We start from the raw sequence: 18,892 nt of genomic DNA, 5'->3' as shown, positions 1-18,892 counted from the left end.
AGAAAGTACTCTATCTCTTTCCAGTTAGTACCAATTTCTAAAGAACCATGATTCTGACTCAGTTATCATAAAGTATGTCTGCCTGTTCTTGAACATCATATAGATGAATTTATATAATATCTACTCTTTTGTGTCTAGATTGTTTTACTCAAAACTTTCCTTAAGACTCAGTCTTGTCTGTATACACTTCTGAACTCCTGGAGCACTTTGTTGCCACATCTTATAAAAAATCCTTGCCTTTATCAAATTTTTTTTGTCCCACCCCTAACAAGTCATCTCTTATAGGCATAGAGCACAACCAATTTATCTCTTGTCTCCCACAATATTCTACAAGAGGTTTGAAGTATATTTGATACAGGATACATATTTGTTGAATTAAGTGAAGCAAATGATCAATTCTTTCCTTGAGTCATTAGATGACTTCAGTGAAAAAGGTCAGATGTAAGCAGGATAGCATGTCCTGTGTGAAACTATAGGCCACCGGGACAGGTATTTTATAGAGGTGATGGTTTTACTGGGCATGTTGGAAAGCAGAAGGTAGAGCAATACTTATGGCACCTTATTATATTTTGTGAGAACTGATCAAATATGTAATGTCTTGGGAAGTAAAATTCTGCATTTTGACATGACCATATGCCTGGGACAGGTTACCATGCCCTGGATTCTGTGGACTCTATGACCATAAATTTCAAATGAAAATGTCAAAAATTTTGCTTGTTCTCAAATAATGGAATGTGATGAAGTTGAAAATGTCAAAAATTCCACTTGTTCTCAAATAATAACATGTGATGAAGTTGAAGAATTCAAAGTCCGAATGCCAGTCAAGCAAGTATTTTGAGGGAATATGTATTCTGTTTGCCCTTTTAATTTATGTACAAAGTGAGTCTAAAGAGAGACGGAGATATTATTTATAGCAATGACAAGAGCCTGGTACTCCAAGCTTCTAAAGTCTTAGGACTGAGTGCCAATTTAATGGGGCAGAGAAAAAAAAATATGGAACAAGGGGAAAATTATGTGGAGGCTGTAAAGCCTTCTGCAGTGATGTCAGCTGGCTTTTATGCAGAAAAGGCATATTATTTTGTCTCCAAGCTGAAGTGAGGACTATCCAATGCAATGTTAAGACCTTTGACTTTTCAGCTAAGCCATGAAAATGACTATCATAAGATGTGTCTGCCTCTGACAGAGGCAATGCCTTTGTCCATTCAAAAACCACCTTAGACTCAGTAGAGGAATCCTATTTGTAGATCAACTGTTCAAGAGTATAATTTTAGAGCCTCTGGAATGACAGAGAAGGAATCACTGCTGGGCCTTTCTGGTGATTATTGACAAGACTGTGCTTGAGATTTTCTCAATCATTAACCAGTTTAGTCAGTGAAGAACTAAGTTTCCATTAGTGACTATTCACAAATGAAGCAATAAACCGAATTCCTTTCTGCTTCTTCCTAAAACTCTTCGGGACCAGAACTTTCTTGGACATATTATTTCTTTGATGTTACTTGCTCACCCTTTACTACTGCAGTAATAAGTCCTCTCCAGTTTGACTTTGAGGCCAATTATATGTTGGAATGGAAAGGAAAAAAAATTAAGAGGAATTAGATACAGAAAAGAGAACTGAGAGTATTGAAAGAGTGAGACTATGTCCTGGGTTGGCCCCAAAATCATACTATATAACTAACTGAAGAGAGAAATAAGAATAAAAAGTACTCACGGGTGAATGTTATCTATTCTTGCTATATGGAAGGACTTGTAGGCAATAGTTCTCAACCCTGACTGCACAATAGAAGCACCAGGGGAGCTTTTGAAAATCTTGATGCCCATCAAATCGAGACATCAGGGGTAAAGGGGAGAATACATATTACAGTAGTTTTCAAAGCTTCCCAGGTGATTCCACTATGCAACCATGGTTGAAATCCATGTTTCTCAACATAATAATAAATAATGAAATAATGTCCACTTATTTGACTACATAAAACAAAGTGTTTGATAAACATTATAAATATCAGCAACATGTATAAAACATACAGTATTAATGTCCTCAATGCATAAGGAATACAAAATTATAAGGAAGTATTTTTCCGCATTGTCCTTTAATTTTCCTTGTGCCCACACTCTCTCAAAAATGTTAACTTGATATCACAATGATAAAAAAAAAAGTCCTTAAAAACATGAACATTTTCTAGAAAGGGCAGTGTGTAGTTACCCCATAAGACTTTCTACTTCTTATTGCCTAGCTTTCTGTATCTAAAAAGGCATTATATAAATGCACATACCAAAATATCTACATCTTGAGAACTGTAGTTTTTGTTTCATTCTTCCAGCTTTGGAAGATATAACTCTGAGATATAACTGACCTATAACATTGTGTAATATTAAGGTGTATAATGTGATGATTTGATATATGTATATGTTTTAATATATATATCAAATATGTTATGCATAAATAATATATAAAGCATATGATGATATATGTATAAATGAAATGATTACCACAATGAGGTTAATTGGAAAAGCTAACAAGGAATCTAACTCAGCACTTACCAGACTTTAATGTACATAGAAGTAATCCAGGGATCTTATTAAATGTAAATTTAGGCCTAAGAAATTGCATTTGGAGCAAAATCCCAGTAGGTACTAATACAGTGGATTCTGGAACCACATTTTCAGTAGTGAGTACTTAGTCAACTTTCAGAATTTTAGAGAGGGCTAGAGCTTATATTCATCTTTAGCTTCTCTAACGATCTCAAAAAAATGGCCAAGGGTGTGTAAAATATAACTTAGGTATACACATCTATATATTCTCCTACACAAGAGCAAATATTACAGCTGTTCTCAATCTCATGCAAACAAGTGAAATATTTACAGTTAAAACTTGGCATTTGAGCAATTGCCTACCTTTTTTAATGCATTGTCTAGATAATGAAATCCTGGAGTTGCTTTTGAAAAAGAAGACTTTTAGTTCAGTGAATCTGAATATTTGAGGGCCACTACAAAAGGATTGGGGTCATAGAAATGTATTAACCATGTGAGTTCAGTGTGGACTTGGATAAAGATTATGCCTACCAACATGAGTTAAATACTGAATTACCTTCTGTATAATACACATACAGAGCTCAGCCTCACTTGGGTTTAACAATTAGAAAGCTCAACTAAATAACCACTTCTAAACTGTGATGTTGGATCCCCACAACCAAACACAGTTCATATAAGAAGGAAGGCATTCAGTAAATAGTTGATGAATGGGTAAGTATGGAAAATATCAATACCCAAATGGCAGAGAGAAGGCAAATATTATCAACCCATTTTATAAGTAATTAGTGAAGCTAAGGTCCTAAAAGAATGACATCATCCAGAGCCAGAGAACACAGCGCTCTGTGGGTATCCAAAGATTTAATGATTCAATGACAGGCAGATTAGTCAGAGGACCAAGGAGATCTCCAGGTCTTCAGATTCCTAAGGAATCTGAAGTTGCTTCCTAAGTTGCTTCTTGCATTCAGTCACATCACATCCCGGATGCTTATTCAAAATTCAGATTCTTGGGCCCCATACCTGGGATTCCAAAATCTAAATCAGGTCATTATGTTTGAGAGGAACTCCATAGAAACGGAAGCCAAGATAGACTTAGTATGAGAACTCTGATTTCAGTTTTCACTTCTACCATTTGATCTTAAACACATTTCTTAGCCTTCTGGAGAACTGGTTGCCAACTATAGTATCTACAGGGACGGGCTACGGAGCGTACTGAAAAAACAAGGCAGTCATAGACGACAGGGCACTGTGGGGACAGGATGGTCATCCCTACCAAATTCTATTTAAAAAGTGGCCAGATCTTGAGATTTTAAAACAGAAATTGGAAATCTAGTGTTTTATATGAAAATCTGTGACTTTTAAATGTGATTCTTTCATGAATTTTAAACATGCTGTGCATACTGCCACATAGGTCAGGAGCTGTCCAGTGGCTGCCAGGTTATGGACTCTGTCTTAAAGCTTTGTCTTTTTAAAAAAAAAACAAAACAAAACTGTCAAATGAAGCTAATAACACCATGCAGGATTGTGTGGCAGGGGTCAGAGATAATATAAGTAAAAAGCACTTTATAAATCATAAAGCATAATAGAGGTTATTAATATCATTATCATCATCATAAGCATTGTACCCCAGTGCCTAAGTGTTTTTCATGTCGATGAGGAGAGACAGTAGGCTATTTCTTTTTAAAGTCCATTTACCCATTGATAGCAGATGCAGTACATCCATCCTTCCTATATGAGAAGTGACTGGATGGTCATCTAAGGGGCAGGGCCACTGTATGGTCTGGTCTTTCTATATTGTGGCCTTGAAGAGAAATGTGGCCGATTTTAAATATGCCAATTATGACCTTTATTATGAGGGCTCAAATACTAATAGAACACAAGAAAGAAGACATATGAAACTGTAGATGTACTTGAACATGTTTCTGTGACTACAGATCTTCCGATAATGTAATTTGCAGAAATGGTTAGTTTTTATAGCACAGAACTAATCCCTCAGTTATCTCCTGGCCACCATTTGATATACATTATATCAGAAAGTAACATGAGTTTTCTTTGTTCATTTTGTCAAGTTACCTAAATAATTCAATTGCCTTCTATACAAGTTCCCAGAATATTAAAAGTTATGGAAACTGAGGAACAGTTCTTTATTCTTAAGCCTTTATTCCTCACCACGCTAAATACTGCAACATGGTATCTCATTTAAGAGTCTTTGAAACAGTATTCCTGGGAATGCCAGCTGGGGAAAATGACAGCATGAACCCTTTATCCTGATAATTTACCACAGAAACTTAATTGGTCTCAATTATCTGGATTTTTCCAAGTAGTTTTAGATCTATATGATCTGGAAAATTGCTCCCATCAGTTCTCCATTCTATATGCAGTCTACACAGTTTTGTTGGTTTACAAGGACAATGATTTCTTTATCCCAGAGGAATTCACATGGGCTTCACTCTCCCTTCTGGGTCAGGTCTAGAGGGTAGAAGTCTCTTCTTGGTCCTTGCTCACTTTCTTACTGATCCACATCCTGCCTGGATTTCCATTCCTCTAGTACTATCTTCAGCCTCATTTGCACCAGATGTACCTTTCTGCAGAAGCCCTGTTCAACTATAGATTCAGCCAGGAAGAGAAGGATGAAAAAGAGCAAGGTTCCATGTCCCTAAAGTTGCATCCTCCCCAAGGCTGCCTCTCCCTGCCAAGTTTCACCCAAATGAGTCCTGTAAATAGCATTAGGTGAGAAGAATAACTCATATCTTGCCTCAAGAACTAGTGACTACTTCTGAACTGAGATAGATGGATCAAAAAAGTCTACAGAAAGTGAATTCCTTGCTTCCAACCCCTAAAATTATAAAATAATAATTAGGAAGTCTACATTTTCTTTCTTCTAGACCCATGAAAACCAACTGACCAGCCAGTCTCTACAAGGCTTCAAGTCTTAAAATATGCAATCTTAACTTGGCTCCTATTAAGTGTAATGCTGGAAAAAGCAGCCATGGCTCTGGGTGCTGTTGGGAAGGAGAATTGAAAATGAGCCCTGTGGCCCCATTTATGACAGAGCTATCAGACTTTGCATTTAGCCTCTGCAGGTGGTAATCTTCCCCAGTCTGACCCCAATTTTCCTTTCAGTGTCCAAAACCTCCTGCTATTTAGGAGTACGTTGAAACAATTTATCACACCCAGTCCCTGCATAAATAAGCTGCTTTATTTTATTATCATCTTGGGAGCATCTGGTTGGTTGATTTAAATCAGAAGGTCTTTTGGCTAAGATCTCATAAACACATTTAAAAATCTATCAGAACATTATATCTCTTTCTCTTTCTCTCTTGGTTTTGAACTTAAATCTAATGAGCAGGTTCCCAATCTAATGAAAAAGAAAAATCGTTGTGTCAATGCAGGGTCCATGTTCCAGAGCTGTCACAGTGGTTGCTTTTTCCCTTCTTCCAATGTATGTGGTTGGGTGGGCCACAGTCTCTTTTTAAGCTATCAGAGGGCACTTTGTCCTGTCAGATGCAATATTCAACTTTTTGAAGGGTCTTGTTAGTGTCACATAGTATACATCGGGCCAAAGACATGCTTGTAATTTGTTTTCATGAACAACCTTTGCCTGGTTCCACATGCCCAACAAAACCAGCTGCACATCTCTCTCTGCTTCATAATTGTGTGTGTGTGTGTGTGTGTGTGTGTGTGTGTGAGGGGGTTGGATATGTTTCTATGTGTCCATATAAGGGGGAGGGTGGGCTTAGAATCTCTGATGAAAGTAAATGGTTTGAGATTGAACCCCCCCCCTTTTTAGTAGTCAAAAAAGACCCTTTCCTAGGCTAAAGAAGTTTCAGTCTACAGCTCTTTAATCAGGGAGTCATGGGAAGTCTGTATTTTTTATTTTATTTTCAAGGGCTGAGACAGGGAAAGGGCCTAAGTCTTGGTGCCACATCACCAGCATATGCTTTAAGATAAGGTAGGTCCAGCCAGAGTGCTGTCCATTTGCATTCTTCTTTGGTCCTAATGTTTCCTTGGCTTCTCTTTCTGTCTAACCATAGTTAGTGCCCCATGAAAAGTTTGCTAAATGGAGAGAGGTGTGATTACATAAATGGAGTAGAAGAAAACCCCCAAGTAGGTATGATGAGGTGGATATGGACACCTGTCTTCTAAGAATCAGCCTAGAAAACCTCTTTATATTCCCCCACTCTTGCTTCCAAGTCAGAATGTCTCTGCCTGACTCTAGCCTCCTACTTGATCACCTTTGAACCACCTCTTTTCTTGCTCTTAGGAAAAACAAGTGCATAATTTTCTCTTATCTTTCTCTTCCCCGTGTCTCGAAAACAATTTTTTCATAACACACCCATCTGAACCTCCTTGACCAACTCATTCAACCAGAGGAGAGATGGAATTTTTAGAGAAACTGCAAGGAGGCTAGGGCCAGATTGTGCAGAAGCAGTGTAGACTATGTTGCAGAGTCTGGAATTTATTGCAGTTATAAGAGAAAGCCAATTGAAGTTTTTAAGCATGAGAGTTACATAAATTAATTTAAAGTAAAAAAAAAATGTCCTCTTTGCATTATATAGTGGGAGCAAGAGTGCAAATGACGACCACTTAGGAACCTTCTAGGTGAGAAATGATGGTGGCTATCAAGATAGAGTTAATAGACAGACATAGGTTTGGAATCAACAGACATGACATGCTACAGGTTGAAGGTGAGAAGGGGAGGAAGGGAGGGTAGAAAGACCATCACTGGCTTAAGCAAATGACCTTGCTATTGAAGGAAATGGGGTAGATCAAGGAAGAAATGGATTTGTGAGATAGCAGGAAAGAGGACAAATTCAAAGTACTCAAGTCTACTTGAAATTATTATTATATTTGTTGCTTTTTGTTTATTTAGCTCTACAAAAAGAGAATTTCAGCGCAAGGGGAGTTATTTGGCTCCTGAAGCTCACTAGGCATAACTGTCATTTCGTAATGATGCCCCAGTAGCTCACTAACCAACCTAGAAATAAACTGGGACAAAGCTTAATTGTATGGCAGGATCTCCAAAGCAATAAATCATCTTTCTCTATCCTTTGAGTGTGTTTTTGGACTCACAAAGGAGGTTTTGAGAAAGAAAGAAAGAAATGAGAGAATCCTTTAACTTCCTTTTTAAATGTGGCTATGATTTTAAATTATTAACTGTGTCTAGTTTATTTTTGATGTTTGTAATAGGAAAATAGTTGGGGGGTTTTGTGGAGAAGGGGGTAGAAAAGAGGGAAAATGCTTAATAGAGAAAATAAATATGTAGAGATCTGGAACACAATGAGAATCAAGAAGAAGCTGATTTCCCTTAACAGCCAAAGCACAAAAGTTTCATGCTGCAAAGGTAACAAAAGTTCTTCAGATTTGGTTAAACTAAGCTTCATAAAAAGTGTGCTTTCCTGCAAGGTGACAAGTTTAGCAACATTAGAAAAAATAGGTCTTCTGGGAGTTGGTGAGAATCAGAGTGTGGTGTTCATGGGGTTTTTGCTTAGCCTCATGCCAGAGTCCCCTACAATTCAAAGTCAGAGAGGCCTGCTCTTTGGTTAATGGAACAAACCAGAAGTGGCACTTATTCTCCTCAGCCCAGCCATGGGGCACTGTGTATTCAGTTGATCAGGCCAAGCTCACTTGGCAAGGAAAGGGACTGCTGGTGAAAGTTTCATTTGGCCCAGGGGGGTAAAACCAATCTTTTAGATACAGTTTTTCACAAAAGACAAATTCCCTGCTTCCTGGTTGAGAGGCAGGTGTTTCTTCTGTTTTGCTAAGTGGTTCAAGGTAGCAGAGATACATGAACAAAGTGGGTGAATGGGCAGTGCAGTATCATCACCACCCCTCGCACCCTCAACCCCCACCTGTCTTGCTTGCTTGCATGAGACGATTTTTACACCAGCCCATTTTTAACAGATATATGTGCCTTTCTTTTGGGAAGATGAGCAGCGTTGACATTTAGGTGAAAAATGATTGCTGAGTGAATCCAACTGTTTACCATCCTCCTTCCCAAAACTCTTCCTCATTATATAATATGGCCTATATAATTTTCCTCACAAATTTATTTCTACTACAGTCAAAAAAGTGGGGAATGGGGGGCACTACTTTAACATGGAGAGATGTTCCCAAGCCAATATGAATTCTGTAATAATTGGTAATTTCATAGCGGTAATAATAGATTGTTATTTTTATAATAATTACACCACATCATTATCTAGGCTTCAAATGGAAAATTTGAGAACTTAATTAGAGGGTGAATTATTTGTTTTTATGTTCTTTCCTGCATTATTTTTATTTGAATGCTTACGTCTGCCAATCCAGTTTATTCAGTAAAGGGAAGGAACCGTTTATTCTACATAAGAAAAAGAGGGCAATTTGAAAAATGATTTAATGATATTTTGAAGTCTGTGACATTAAGTAACATTAGTGTTTCTCAAGGCCTTGTGTGCTATAAATACATGAGCTATGGAGTGAAGACTCTCCCAGGTATGGATTCTGGCTCTGCCATTCCCTGGCTATGTGACTTTGAATAAGGATAGGAGTTCTCTGAGCCTTCCTTTCTTACTGGACATCTGGTGGTATTGATGGTACCCATCTGCCCAGCACCTATGGTGTTCAGGGACTAAGTGAGACATTGCATATAAAGCACTGAGCAGAGAGCCTACCATTAGTTATTATACGAAAAAGATGACAGTTCTTCACATCGGTCCCTATGGAAATTTCTGAATAATTCTTTCTGCTGGTAAAGAAAGTATCCCTTTCACCTTGCAGAAGGCATCCTGCTTGTCACCTATGAAGGCTCTGGCCCTAACTTGGTTTCAGATGTGTAAAATTATTAATTACTGTAGCACTGAGTGTGAAGTATGGCATTCATTTCTGTCTTACTGGGAGGAAGCAGAGGTCATTTTCTTAGAAGGGAATGAGAAAACTCCAAGTTCATAGTAATTTCTCCTCATCAAAAAGACAGAGTCAGAGGGTCCTTAAAACATTATAGCAAGGGTGCTAATGAAAATTCATGAAAACAGTCTCCTGATCACACCCCAGCCGCCAAATCTGGCTTTAGATCCTGGTGTTTGAAAGAAAACTGAAGGGAACCAAAAACACCTTCTTTATCATTCAACACATGCAACTTCATAGCACAGGGCGCTCACGTCTGCTCCTGATAAATGACAGGGTCCCCTAGTTCAGGGACCCAAAGGGTTTCTTTCTTCTTCCTAAAGTTTAGCTTCAGCATATGAAATGGAGATGCTAGCCATGGACCTTATGCTGGGGAAGGAGTTAAAGCCACACACTGAAGCAGGATGGGCAGAGGGAAGGGGGTTGCCTTTTGTTCCTCAAAACAAAAACAAAAACAAAAACAACCCAAACTGCTGCTTGCTTCCAAATACATCACACAAGCCTTAACCCCCTAAATGTTCATTTGCATTGTCTATGAACTGCCAATTTATTTGTTTGCAGCACCAGCCTCTCTGCTATTGCAGAGATGTGGGAATAAGATGCTTATTTATAGGCTTCTTAATGCCTGTTTTGCTGGACCGGAGAGGTGAATTTCTAGAAGTCGGGTGAATTGGCAAAGCTCCGGTTCTGTAATTGAGGAGGCTGGTGGCAGGGAGAGCTATTTACATACATCTCATTAGACCTTCTGGGGAATGAATCCCCAGTCCTAGCTCTGTGCATGCAGAAAATCAGTGTTTGGTTCCATGGGGAGGGGGAGGGAATTTCAACCAAGGACATTTGGTCCAAAGATGTGCTCATTCTGTGTGGTTTCAAATACAGATATGCTGGGCGGTGGCGTTTAGAGATAACAGAGTCCAACTCTTTATTTTACAGAAGCAGCAGCAACTCAGAGATAGGAAGAAGCTTATGTTAAGTTCATGGCGGAAGCAAAGCTCCAGCCAGCAGAACTAAGAGCAGAGGTAGGGAGAGGAATTTCATTTCTTTGCCCAAGCAAACCTACATGGCATACGGTCCAACCCATGGGCCCCTGCCTACAACGGTAAATAGTTTGTGCATGGCATCTGCCTCCTGCCTCATCCCTTTGGAACTGGATCAGATCTTAATAGGATATGTTGACCGTTTGAGCAAAAGAATACAAAATCATGGAGGGCAGCGCATTTACCTGGGGCAGTGGAGGTCTAGGTCAGAGTACCAAATCAGTGCATGAGAGCTGACTTACTCTGAATATATATATCAGTAGACAAAAGCTGCATCTAAAAGATAGGGTCAGGACTATAAGAGAAGTGTGGCTTCCAGGTACTCTTAGCTCTGAGAGGGCTCCCCAACCACCTTCCTTAAATCATCCTGATGTGACATTGCTTCTGTCTGCCTTCATTCCCTGCCAGGAAACTCAGAATCATGCTCTGAAAGCTGATGAGTAGGAGCTGTTATCTCTTAGATCCCTCTTCAAACCATCTCTTCCCTTCCTCTAAGTTTGCTGTTCTCTGATTTTTTTCTCTGACCTCACCTAGTTTTATGGCAAGTCCCTTAAAAATGTCTGTGAAAAAAGCCTTTGGGGAAGTATAAGGGACACATAAATAAGTTGCAAGGTAACTGCTACTGTGAGAATGCCCCAGAACCTGCACTTCAGTACGTCCTTTACAGGAATCTGCCCACTTAACAAAATAAAGGGAGGTGGAATGAGCTTCATCTATCACTCCCACATGTGTTGGGTGACATCTTTAGCCTTTGTGTGATCACTACAATTAAAGCATCACCAACTCAAATCAAGATTTCTATTTTACTCTTTCGCTTATGACTCAAAGACCCCAGAAACTTTTTTTTTTCTTCTTAATATGGTATTTAATACAACCAGAAGCTGCCTTTCCTGGATTAGTTACTGGAGTGGCACTGTTTAATAAAGAATACCCACATTTTATTACTTAGGCTTGCTCTCAGGTCAGTGAAGAGGTGGAGACCTCGGTTTCAATCACACTCTTCCATAGACAACAGTGTGAGATCACCTCTATGGGCCTCATCTGAGGAAATAGGGATTACCTGAAATGAGTGTGAATGAGCTAATGTATAAATCACATTACACAGAGCACAGTGCTGGGCTTATAGTAAATGCTCAAACATGGTAGCCATGAGTTATTTGTTGTTCCTATGAAGAACTGTCAATTACTTGACTACTAACTCTGTGTCAGAAAACAATCCCCCCCCAAAAAAAATAAATAAATAAAATTAAAAAAAAAAGAAAACAATCCCACAGGGTTGCCCACATATACGTTCTATTTATGGTCATCGCTATTATGTATAGAAGACTAGAAATTTGCCTCATTTACCCACCTTTGTCTCTCTCTCTCTTCTTACAGTGTAGTAGGATGTCAATGAACATGCATAGGGAACCTCTTACCAGCTGCCTCAATTGTCCTGAGTTCCAGATCTGTGCATTGACCCATTTAAACAAAATAGCAGGTAGACTGATGTTAGATTATTGTCCCAAAAAATATAGTAGCTTTGCTTTGCCTAAGTTTGACACAGAGGAGCAGGAAGTTTAATGTAAAATCCCTAAAGCTGAGAAAAGCAGGTCTATTCCTTCAGCTTCTCAAATAAATCACCCTCATGTTAGCTGAAAATTTGTTTCCAAAGCCTCCAAGGAGTAAGTCTCAGAGCCCCAAGTCTATGGCATCACAGTTCAACCCTAGCTGTGTTAGTTTCCTCCCCTTCTGTATTCTCAAAGCCTTGGCCCTCAACAGACTAAATTGGGTCATCTCTTTTGTCTGTTTCTAATCCTTGCAGGAGGGCATGAGGGGAAGTGCAGAAGCCAGCTTTTACAGCTCAGAAGAGAGAGACACCATCATTTTGTCTGAATAATAGTAACCAAAACAACAATATCTATTATGTATTGGCCATTTTCTAAATGCCAAATGCTATATTCAGCCTTCCATCTGTATTATTTAAATTATTTCACAACCAACAATCCTTGAGGGTTCTCCCCACAGCCATTTACAATGAGGAAACAAACTCAGAGAAATAAAGCACTTGGCCACAGCCCAACAAAAAGAAAGTGGTAGAGTAGGGTTAAAGATAGCAGGTGGAAATCAGAGAGCTCACTGAAAAGAAATGATAACCTTTCTTTTCTGGACACTTGGGAATGGCTGCTCCAAACTACGGGAAGCAATAATTTAATTACTAAAACTGATTTCCCATCACTGATTTCTATCTGCCTTGATTTATCAAGCACTTACTGTTTACAAAGTATTTTTCATAACCTTAAGGAAAGGCCTGAGTAACAGATCAGATTTATCTCCTGTTCTGCATAAGATTTCAAAGTTAGAAGAAACCTGGGAGCATCTAAGCAAGCTTCTTTCAAAATTCAGTTAAAGATCTACCAGTCTAGAAATTAGACATTTAAAAGTACAAAATTCCAAGTCTTGTTCCAGACCTGCTAAACTAAAGAGAGGCTAGGAGTAGATCTTTTTTAGTTTAGTTGACTTGTAACTTGTAGTTAGTGACTTGTATGCATGCAGATTTAAGAACCACCATTGTGAACCACAATTTTCATGTTCAGGACACTAAGAACACTAAGGCATATTACCTGGTATCCCCTATTCATGAGAATCAAAAGCATACATTAAGGTTGACTTGAACAAATATGAAAAAAAAAAACTGCTCACAAGATGTCTATGTGGACAAGCACTAATAAGCACAAGGACCTTGGATGGATGATTGGTATGTCCATTTTCTTACGCTGTGTTGGTCCAAAGGTCCCAAGTTATCAACTCTTAATCCAAGAATGAAATTAAGCATGCAGCTCTGGTCTTTGGGGTAACTGAAGGAAGAAGCTGTGCAGGATTAGAAATATAAAATCAGTCCCAGAAATGGAAATTAAGATCATAATGAGATACTATTACACACCCACCAGAATGGCCAAAGTTAAAAACAATGATAATCCCAATGTTGGCAGGAACATGGAACAACTAATACATTCATGCATTACTAATGGGTATGCACTTAATTAAAGAGTTTGGTGGTTTCTTATAAAAATTAAATACTACATGACAGCTATTCCACCCCTAGGTATTTATTCATGAGAAATTAAAACATATGTCCTCACAAAGTTGTACATAGTTATCCATAGCAGCTTTATGTATAATACCACAAACTGTAAACAACCCAACTGTTCAATGGATAAACAGATGGTAGTATATCCATACATTGGAATGCTAATCTACAATCGAAGGAAGAAACTATTGACTACATACAAGAACATGGATGAATCTCAAAAGCATCATGTTAAATAAGGAGTAAGACGCTAAAAACATACTGCATGATTCCATTTATATGTTATTGTAGAAAAGGCAAAACTGTAGTGATTAAAATAAGCAAATCAGTGTTGGCCACAATGTAGGGAGAAAGGCTTGACTGCAAAGGGGCATCGAGGAACTTTGTAGGATGATGGAAATACTCTGTACTATGATTGTAGTGGCAACTACGGGACTGCAAGCATTTAAAATCGCTGATTTCTATGGTTTATCATTCTACCTCAATAAGGCTGACCTAGAAGAGGAAGAGAGCAATGATGGGCTGTGGACTAAATGTTTGGACTCTCCTCCCAAATTCACATGTTGAAGCTGTAACCCTCAATGTGCTGGTATTTGAAGACGGGGCCTTTGGGAGGTGATAAGGGCTAAATGAGGTTACCAAGGTAGGGCTATACTGATGGGATTAGTGTCCTATAAGAAGATGCACAGAGAGCTTGCTGTTTCTCCCTGCATGCAAAGAACAGTTCATGTAAATACACAGTGAGAGGGAGGCCACACTATGCCACCTTGATCTTAGAGTTCCCAGACTATGAAAAGGAAATTTCTGTTGTTTGAGCCACTAAAGCTATGATATTTTGTGATGATACCTGACAAAGAAGGAAAAGGGAAGAGGGATAAGAAGGAGGAAGATAAAACTGGTTTCCACTAGCCCCCAGACTGGCTGTATTACTTTCCAAGGGCTGCCAAATTATCAGAAACTTGGTGGCTTCAAACAACAGGAATGTATTCTCTCACGGTTCTGGAAGCCATAAATTCTGAATGCAGGCATTGGCAGGGTTGGCTTTTTGTAGAGGCTCTGGGAAGGGCTATTTTAAGACTCTCCCCAAAGTTCTAGTGGCTGCCAGCAATCCTTGGCTTCTGTGGCTAGTAAACATATCACTCCATTCTCGGCTATCTTCGGTCACAGCACCTTCTCTACTCTTCGCTTCTCGTTAGATGTGAGGCACCCTGATCCAAGGTATTCTCAACTCAAGTTCCTTAATGTTAACCTCTGCAAAGATGTTTATTCCAAAGAAGGTCACTTTCACAAGCTCCAGACAGACATTATATGTATGCGTATGTGTGTATATGTGTGTGTTTTGTGTGTATATATATATACACACACACATATTCAATTCACAATTCCTTCTTGACTTTTTGGTGGTTTTAAAATGTACCTTTGTGTCTTGGAGTCTCATTGAAAAAGGGCAATAGCCACTGAATAGGATTTAGGGATGAGACTTCCCCCTTATTATCACCTCAGTTTAGGTTTGCTAGTTTTCATGGCTATTAGATACTGGAGATTTCAGAACAAGAAAGAGACTAGGAATGAACTTCTGCTTTCCCATTGCAGCATATGGATTCTAAGAGTGGGAACAACTTCTCACCCTGAATAGAAATCTGCTCATCCTTGCCCTCTTCAAAAATTTTGGACATGTGGAAAAATCCAAAAATAAATGCATCTGTTTTCAGGGTTTCTTTATAAAGGAACCATATGTAAGACAGATCTGGGTTCCACCACTTACGTGCTATGTGACCATATTTATGTTACATAAAGTACTTGGCTTGTAGTCTATAATATGGGAATAACATAAAAGCTCCTAGCACCATGCTCCTAGCTTGGCATATGACAGCAACTTAAAGAGATCATTTGGTGGTTCACCAGTGATGGGTACATGTTTTTACTTTTCTGGATAGAATAAAATGCATGCCTGATTGTGCATTTCCTAGAACATAAAAAATTATATAAACAGTGTGTGGCGATAGAGAAGCAGCAGGATACCCTGTGACAGCCAGGTTAAACTCCATCTCTCTGAGCATCAGTAATCATTCATACTTGAGTCAGGCTCTTTGATGCCTACACTTAAAAGTGTAAATTATACCCTACCTCAGAAATGTCATTTGAAAAATAAAGCATCCAAAAAGAAAAAAAAAAAGAAAGAAAAACCCAAATGGTCAAGAAGAGATCCTAGAAAAACAAATGAAATAATTGGGGCTTTCAGACTTTGCCTTAAAATATCAGGACATCCCTATCAACTGAAGTATTAGGTCACCTAAAATGGGCATTCTCTACCAATTGAGCTGGTGAGTGAATTCACATTACCTAATGCCACTTGAACATTTAGGCTACTGAACACGTAATAAGTGTTTACTTTGGGTGAAGTACTAAGACCTTTTGAAATCAGCAGGTGAAAATCTTCAGTGTTTTTATAAGAACTAATGAAGCTACCCAGGTAATGAGTGCCAAAGGAATGGCACATTTGTGCTCTGGAAAGTAAAGCCTGTTTTCTACACTTCCTGCATATGTCAATAGAAACAATGACCTGAATATGTGGTTATAGAGTTCACAATTCCCTAGTAGGAACAGTGCTATTCTGAAGTCCCCCATATAAGAAAAATGTTAAAGTTGGAAAAAATAACAAGAATTAGGGGATAAGTAGGTTATTCAAAGGATAGTAATTACTTGAACCATACCTTTTGGTGTCAGAACGTTTGGGGTAGAAACTAACAGAAATGATAAATCTTTTATCAGATATAAACATCTAGGCAGGGCTTATTTGTGATGGGCTTGTGTTGTTGTGTACCCAGTCCACGGAATAAGAAAAGTACTAAAGCAGCTAGAACATGCCTCTGAAGAGGAGAACAGGTGTCATTTGATGTTCATTTCCATCAAGGCAGAGTTTGTGAAATATCAAGACAAAGAAAGAGGTCATAAGAATTTCATTCCCTCTCCTTCCCCAATTATACATTTAGTGAGTGTCCATCACTTTGAAAATCCATTCCCTCTTATTAATGGCTAGCAGAGTAAATGATATATACTTCAGAAAACTCCAAAGTCCAGTGTGGTAGTGTCTGGGATGGGGGAGACAGATACATAAGCTATTAATTATACTAATTATAGTAGAAGGAACACCTTACTCTGCCAGGGAAAGTTAGGAAATCTTGAGGGACACACTTGCCCAGGGAGAGCAGGAGCACTGGTCACAATATACAGAGCAGGCTAGAAGTTACAGCAAACATAAATGAATGTTTATCCAGAGAGCTCTCCAACTAAACAACTAAGTGAGGCCTGGGGAAAACATTTTGCTCCCAGGTACATATCTCTGCTAGGTCATTGAGGACTTTAACCAAAAAATAATGATGGAGCCAGAGTTGTTAAGGATGAAAAACATTATTTACATTTCTCTAAAATACCCAGGTTCATGTGCATCCAAAAGCATCCCTTATGAATGCTTGAAGGAAGAATGAATATGTGTGTACCTATCCATATAATCACACCCTAAGATATAAACTGATCTTGGAGGTGTTAAGTCTTGCCAGGTGTCATGGTGAATTTTATAAACCTAGTTCAATAAATTTCTAATGAATTTAGAGAGCACAGTAGCAAAACCCCCAAGAAACACTCTCTATGTATCATTTCAATAGAGACTATACCAAAAAGTAGCGGAGGAAAGCCATTTGCGTGAAACTTGAACTGTTTGGTTTGGGGAAATGCAGACTAGTTCTATTGTCATTATTTTGTAGCCTTTTGTCTAGACAGAAGTTGCTTGTCATGCCAACTCATTCTCAGTCTATGACATTCAATAAAAGCTCTCCACAATAAGAGGTCTCAGCAAAAAAATGTCTGAAATCCAGTGCAACTGACCCATCGTCAATTTTTAGAGAGCTGCCTGGTGTAGAGCAAGTTACTGATGCCCTTTGTGATAAATGCTGTATAAACAGTTTAAAAAGAATATTTTTGGGGGTGGGAGAGTATCCTGTTAACAGTAATGACATGTCTTAGAATTATCCCTATCATTGTTTATAATATAGTTCACAGAATAGCAAATCCCAACTAAATGAAATCAGCAAAGTTATTTAAAAGGAGTCTTTCAATTCTAACAATCTCCTATCCGTTTTGTTGTTGTTGTTGTTGTTTGCTTGTTTATAGGCATTTCAGCTTTTTTCCTTTTGCTACATTTTTTTTTAATTTATGAAAATATAATACTGGATGAAGGTTTTAAAAGACCTAACATTCATATTTTAAATAAATACAATGTTGGGGGTATTCCATGTCAGATGTGTCTTTGCATTTTAGGCATAGATATAAAAACCCTGGTTTGCAGAAATTTTAAAATAGTAAAAGTAATTACTATTTTCCAGCCCAGTAACTGAATGCTCTTTTGTCTGAGTTGCTCATATTTCTGTCTAGCCATCTCCCTTCAAGACCTACTCTGATCCAAGCCAAATGAGGTGAACATTAACTGTAACTTGCTGAATCTTGGCAATTTTCCCCATGAGCAAAAATAAATATTGCTGCTTGCCCATAAATCTCAGTACACCTGTTTACTCAGGTTTTCATGGATGCAAAGGAATGAGGAAACATCACATAGTACAGTATACTGTGTATTTTAGAGAAATATATTTTCCAGCTAGGGGAAATGATGTCTTTTGAGGAAGAAAGAGAGATGCATTGGATTTAAGCAGAGTCCAATGTCCATTTAAAGGTAATATCCCTATCTGTGACTCCAATAATGGTTCGCTTGTGACTATTTTAAAGCAATCACACATGTAATGTCCCATAGCACCAAGCCTGATGTAAAGTAGAATATCAGTACACAGGAATTCTCCTCACAGAATATAAAATATACCCTGCCTGAAAGAAAGCGATCGCCTACTGGAATCCCCATCTGTTTACATGTAATGCATACCATTATGGCAAGACACCTGTTTTTGTTTAATGTTGATTGAGAGTCTATATAATTGGTTTAGAGCTTATGAACCTACAGAATTGATCAAAACCCGGCTGGCTTCCATAGTGACAAGATCTCACTGAGACAGGACCTGAACTTGTATTGTCAACACTTTGAGAAAGATTTTCTTTTGCCATATCCTCTTGTCTTAAGGGCTCATCTCTGATTTCATACAGACTAACCTCACCCATCAGTCATTGGGGTTAGGCAAACCTTTCCTAGTAGCCCATTATTTTTAGTAGTAAATTATTTTAGAATGAGGATAAGAAAAGTATTAGCATCTCCTTTCTAATAGCTTTCCTAGAGAGAAAATTGGAATTTGGCTCACTGAAAAGGAATATTAGATAAAATATTGTCTATCACATGTCAGGAGTGACCGGGTGGCTCAGTTGGTTAAATGTC

General features: G+C 38.4%; 1 protein-coding gene and 1 long non-coding RNA gene across 17 annotated transcripts in view; one reads left to right on the top strand and one right to left on the bottom strand.

Moving 5' to 3' along the window:
• The window catches only part of GRM7 (glutamate metabotropic receptor 7), an 836,468-nt gene that overhangs the window by 741,905 nt on the left and 75,671 nt on the right, over nt 1-18,892 (top strand). The gene's annotated exons all lie outside the window — the stretch shown is intronic.
• Nucleotides 1-18,892, bottom strand: part of LOC144289648 (uncharacterized) — a 62,915-nt gene that overhangs the window by 43,706 nt on the left and 317 nt on the right. For 5 of the 7 annotated variants that reach the window (XR_013357470.1, XR_013357472.1, XR_013357474.1 and 2 more), the window contains exons 2-3: nt 13,170-13,298; nt 11,800-11,896 (exon numbers count right to left, since the gene is read on the bottom strand). This is a non-coding gene — a long non-coding RNA (uncharacterized LOC144289648). Of the gene's footprint in view, nt 1-11,799; nt 11,897-13,130; nt 13,299-18,892 lie in introns of all 7 variants that reach the window. The other 2 variants (XR_013357475.1, XR_013357473.1) reach the window with 1 other exon arrangement.

This window comes from Canis aureus, chromosome 19, assembly GCF_053574225.1.
Source record: "Canis aureus isolate CA01 chromosome 19, VMU_Caureus_v.1.0, whole genome shotgun sequence".
Taxonomy (NCBI): Eukaryota; Metazoa; Chordata; class Mammalia; order Carnivora; family Canidae; genus Canis; species Canis aureus.
The sequence above is the reverse complement of the archived record's forward strand: the minus strand, read 5'-3'. Positions and strand labels throughout refer to the sequence as shown.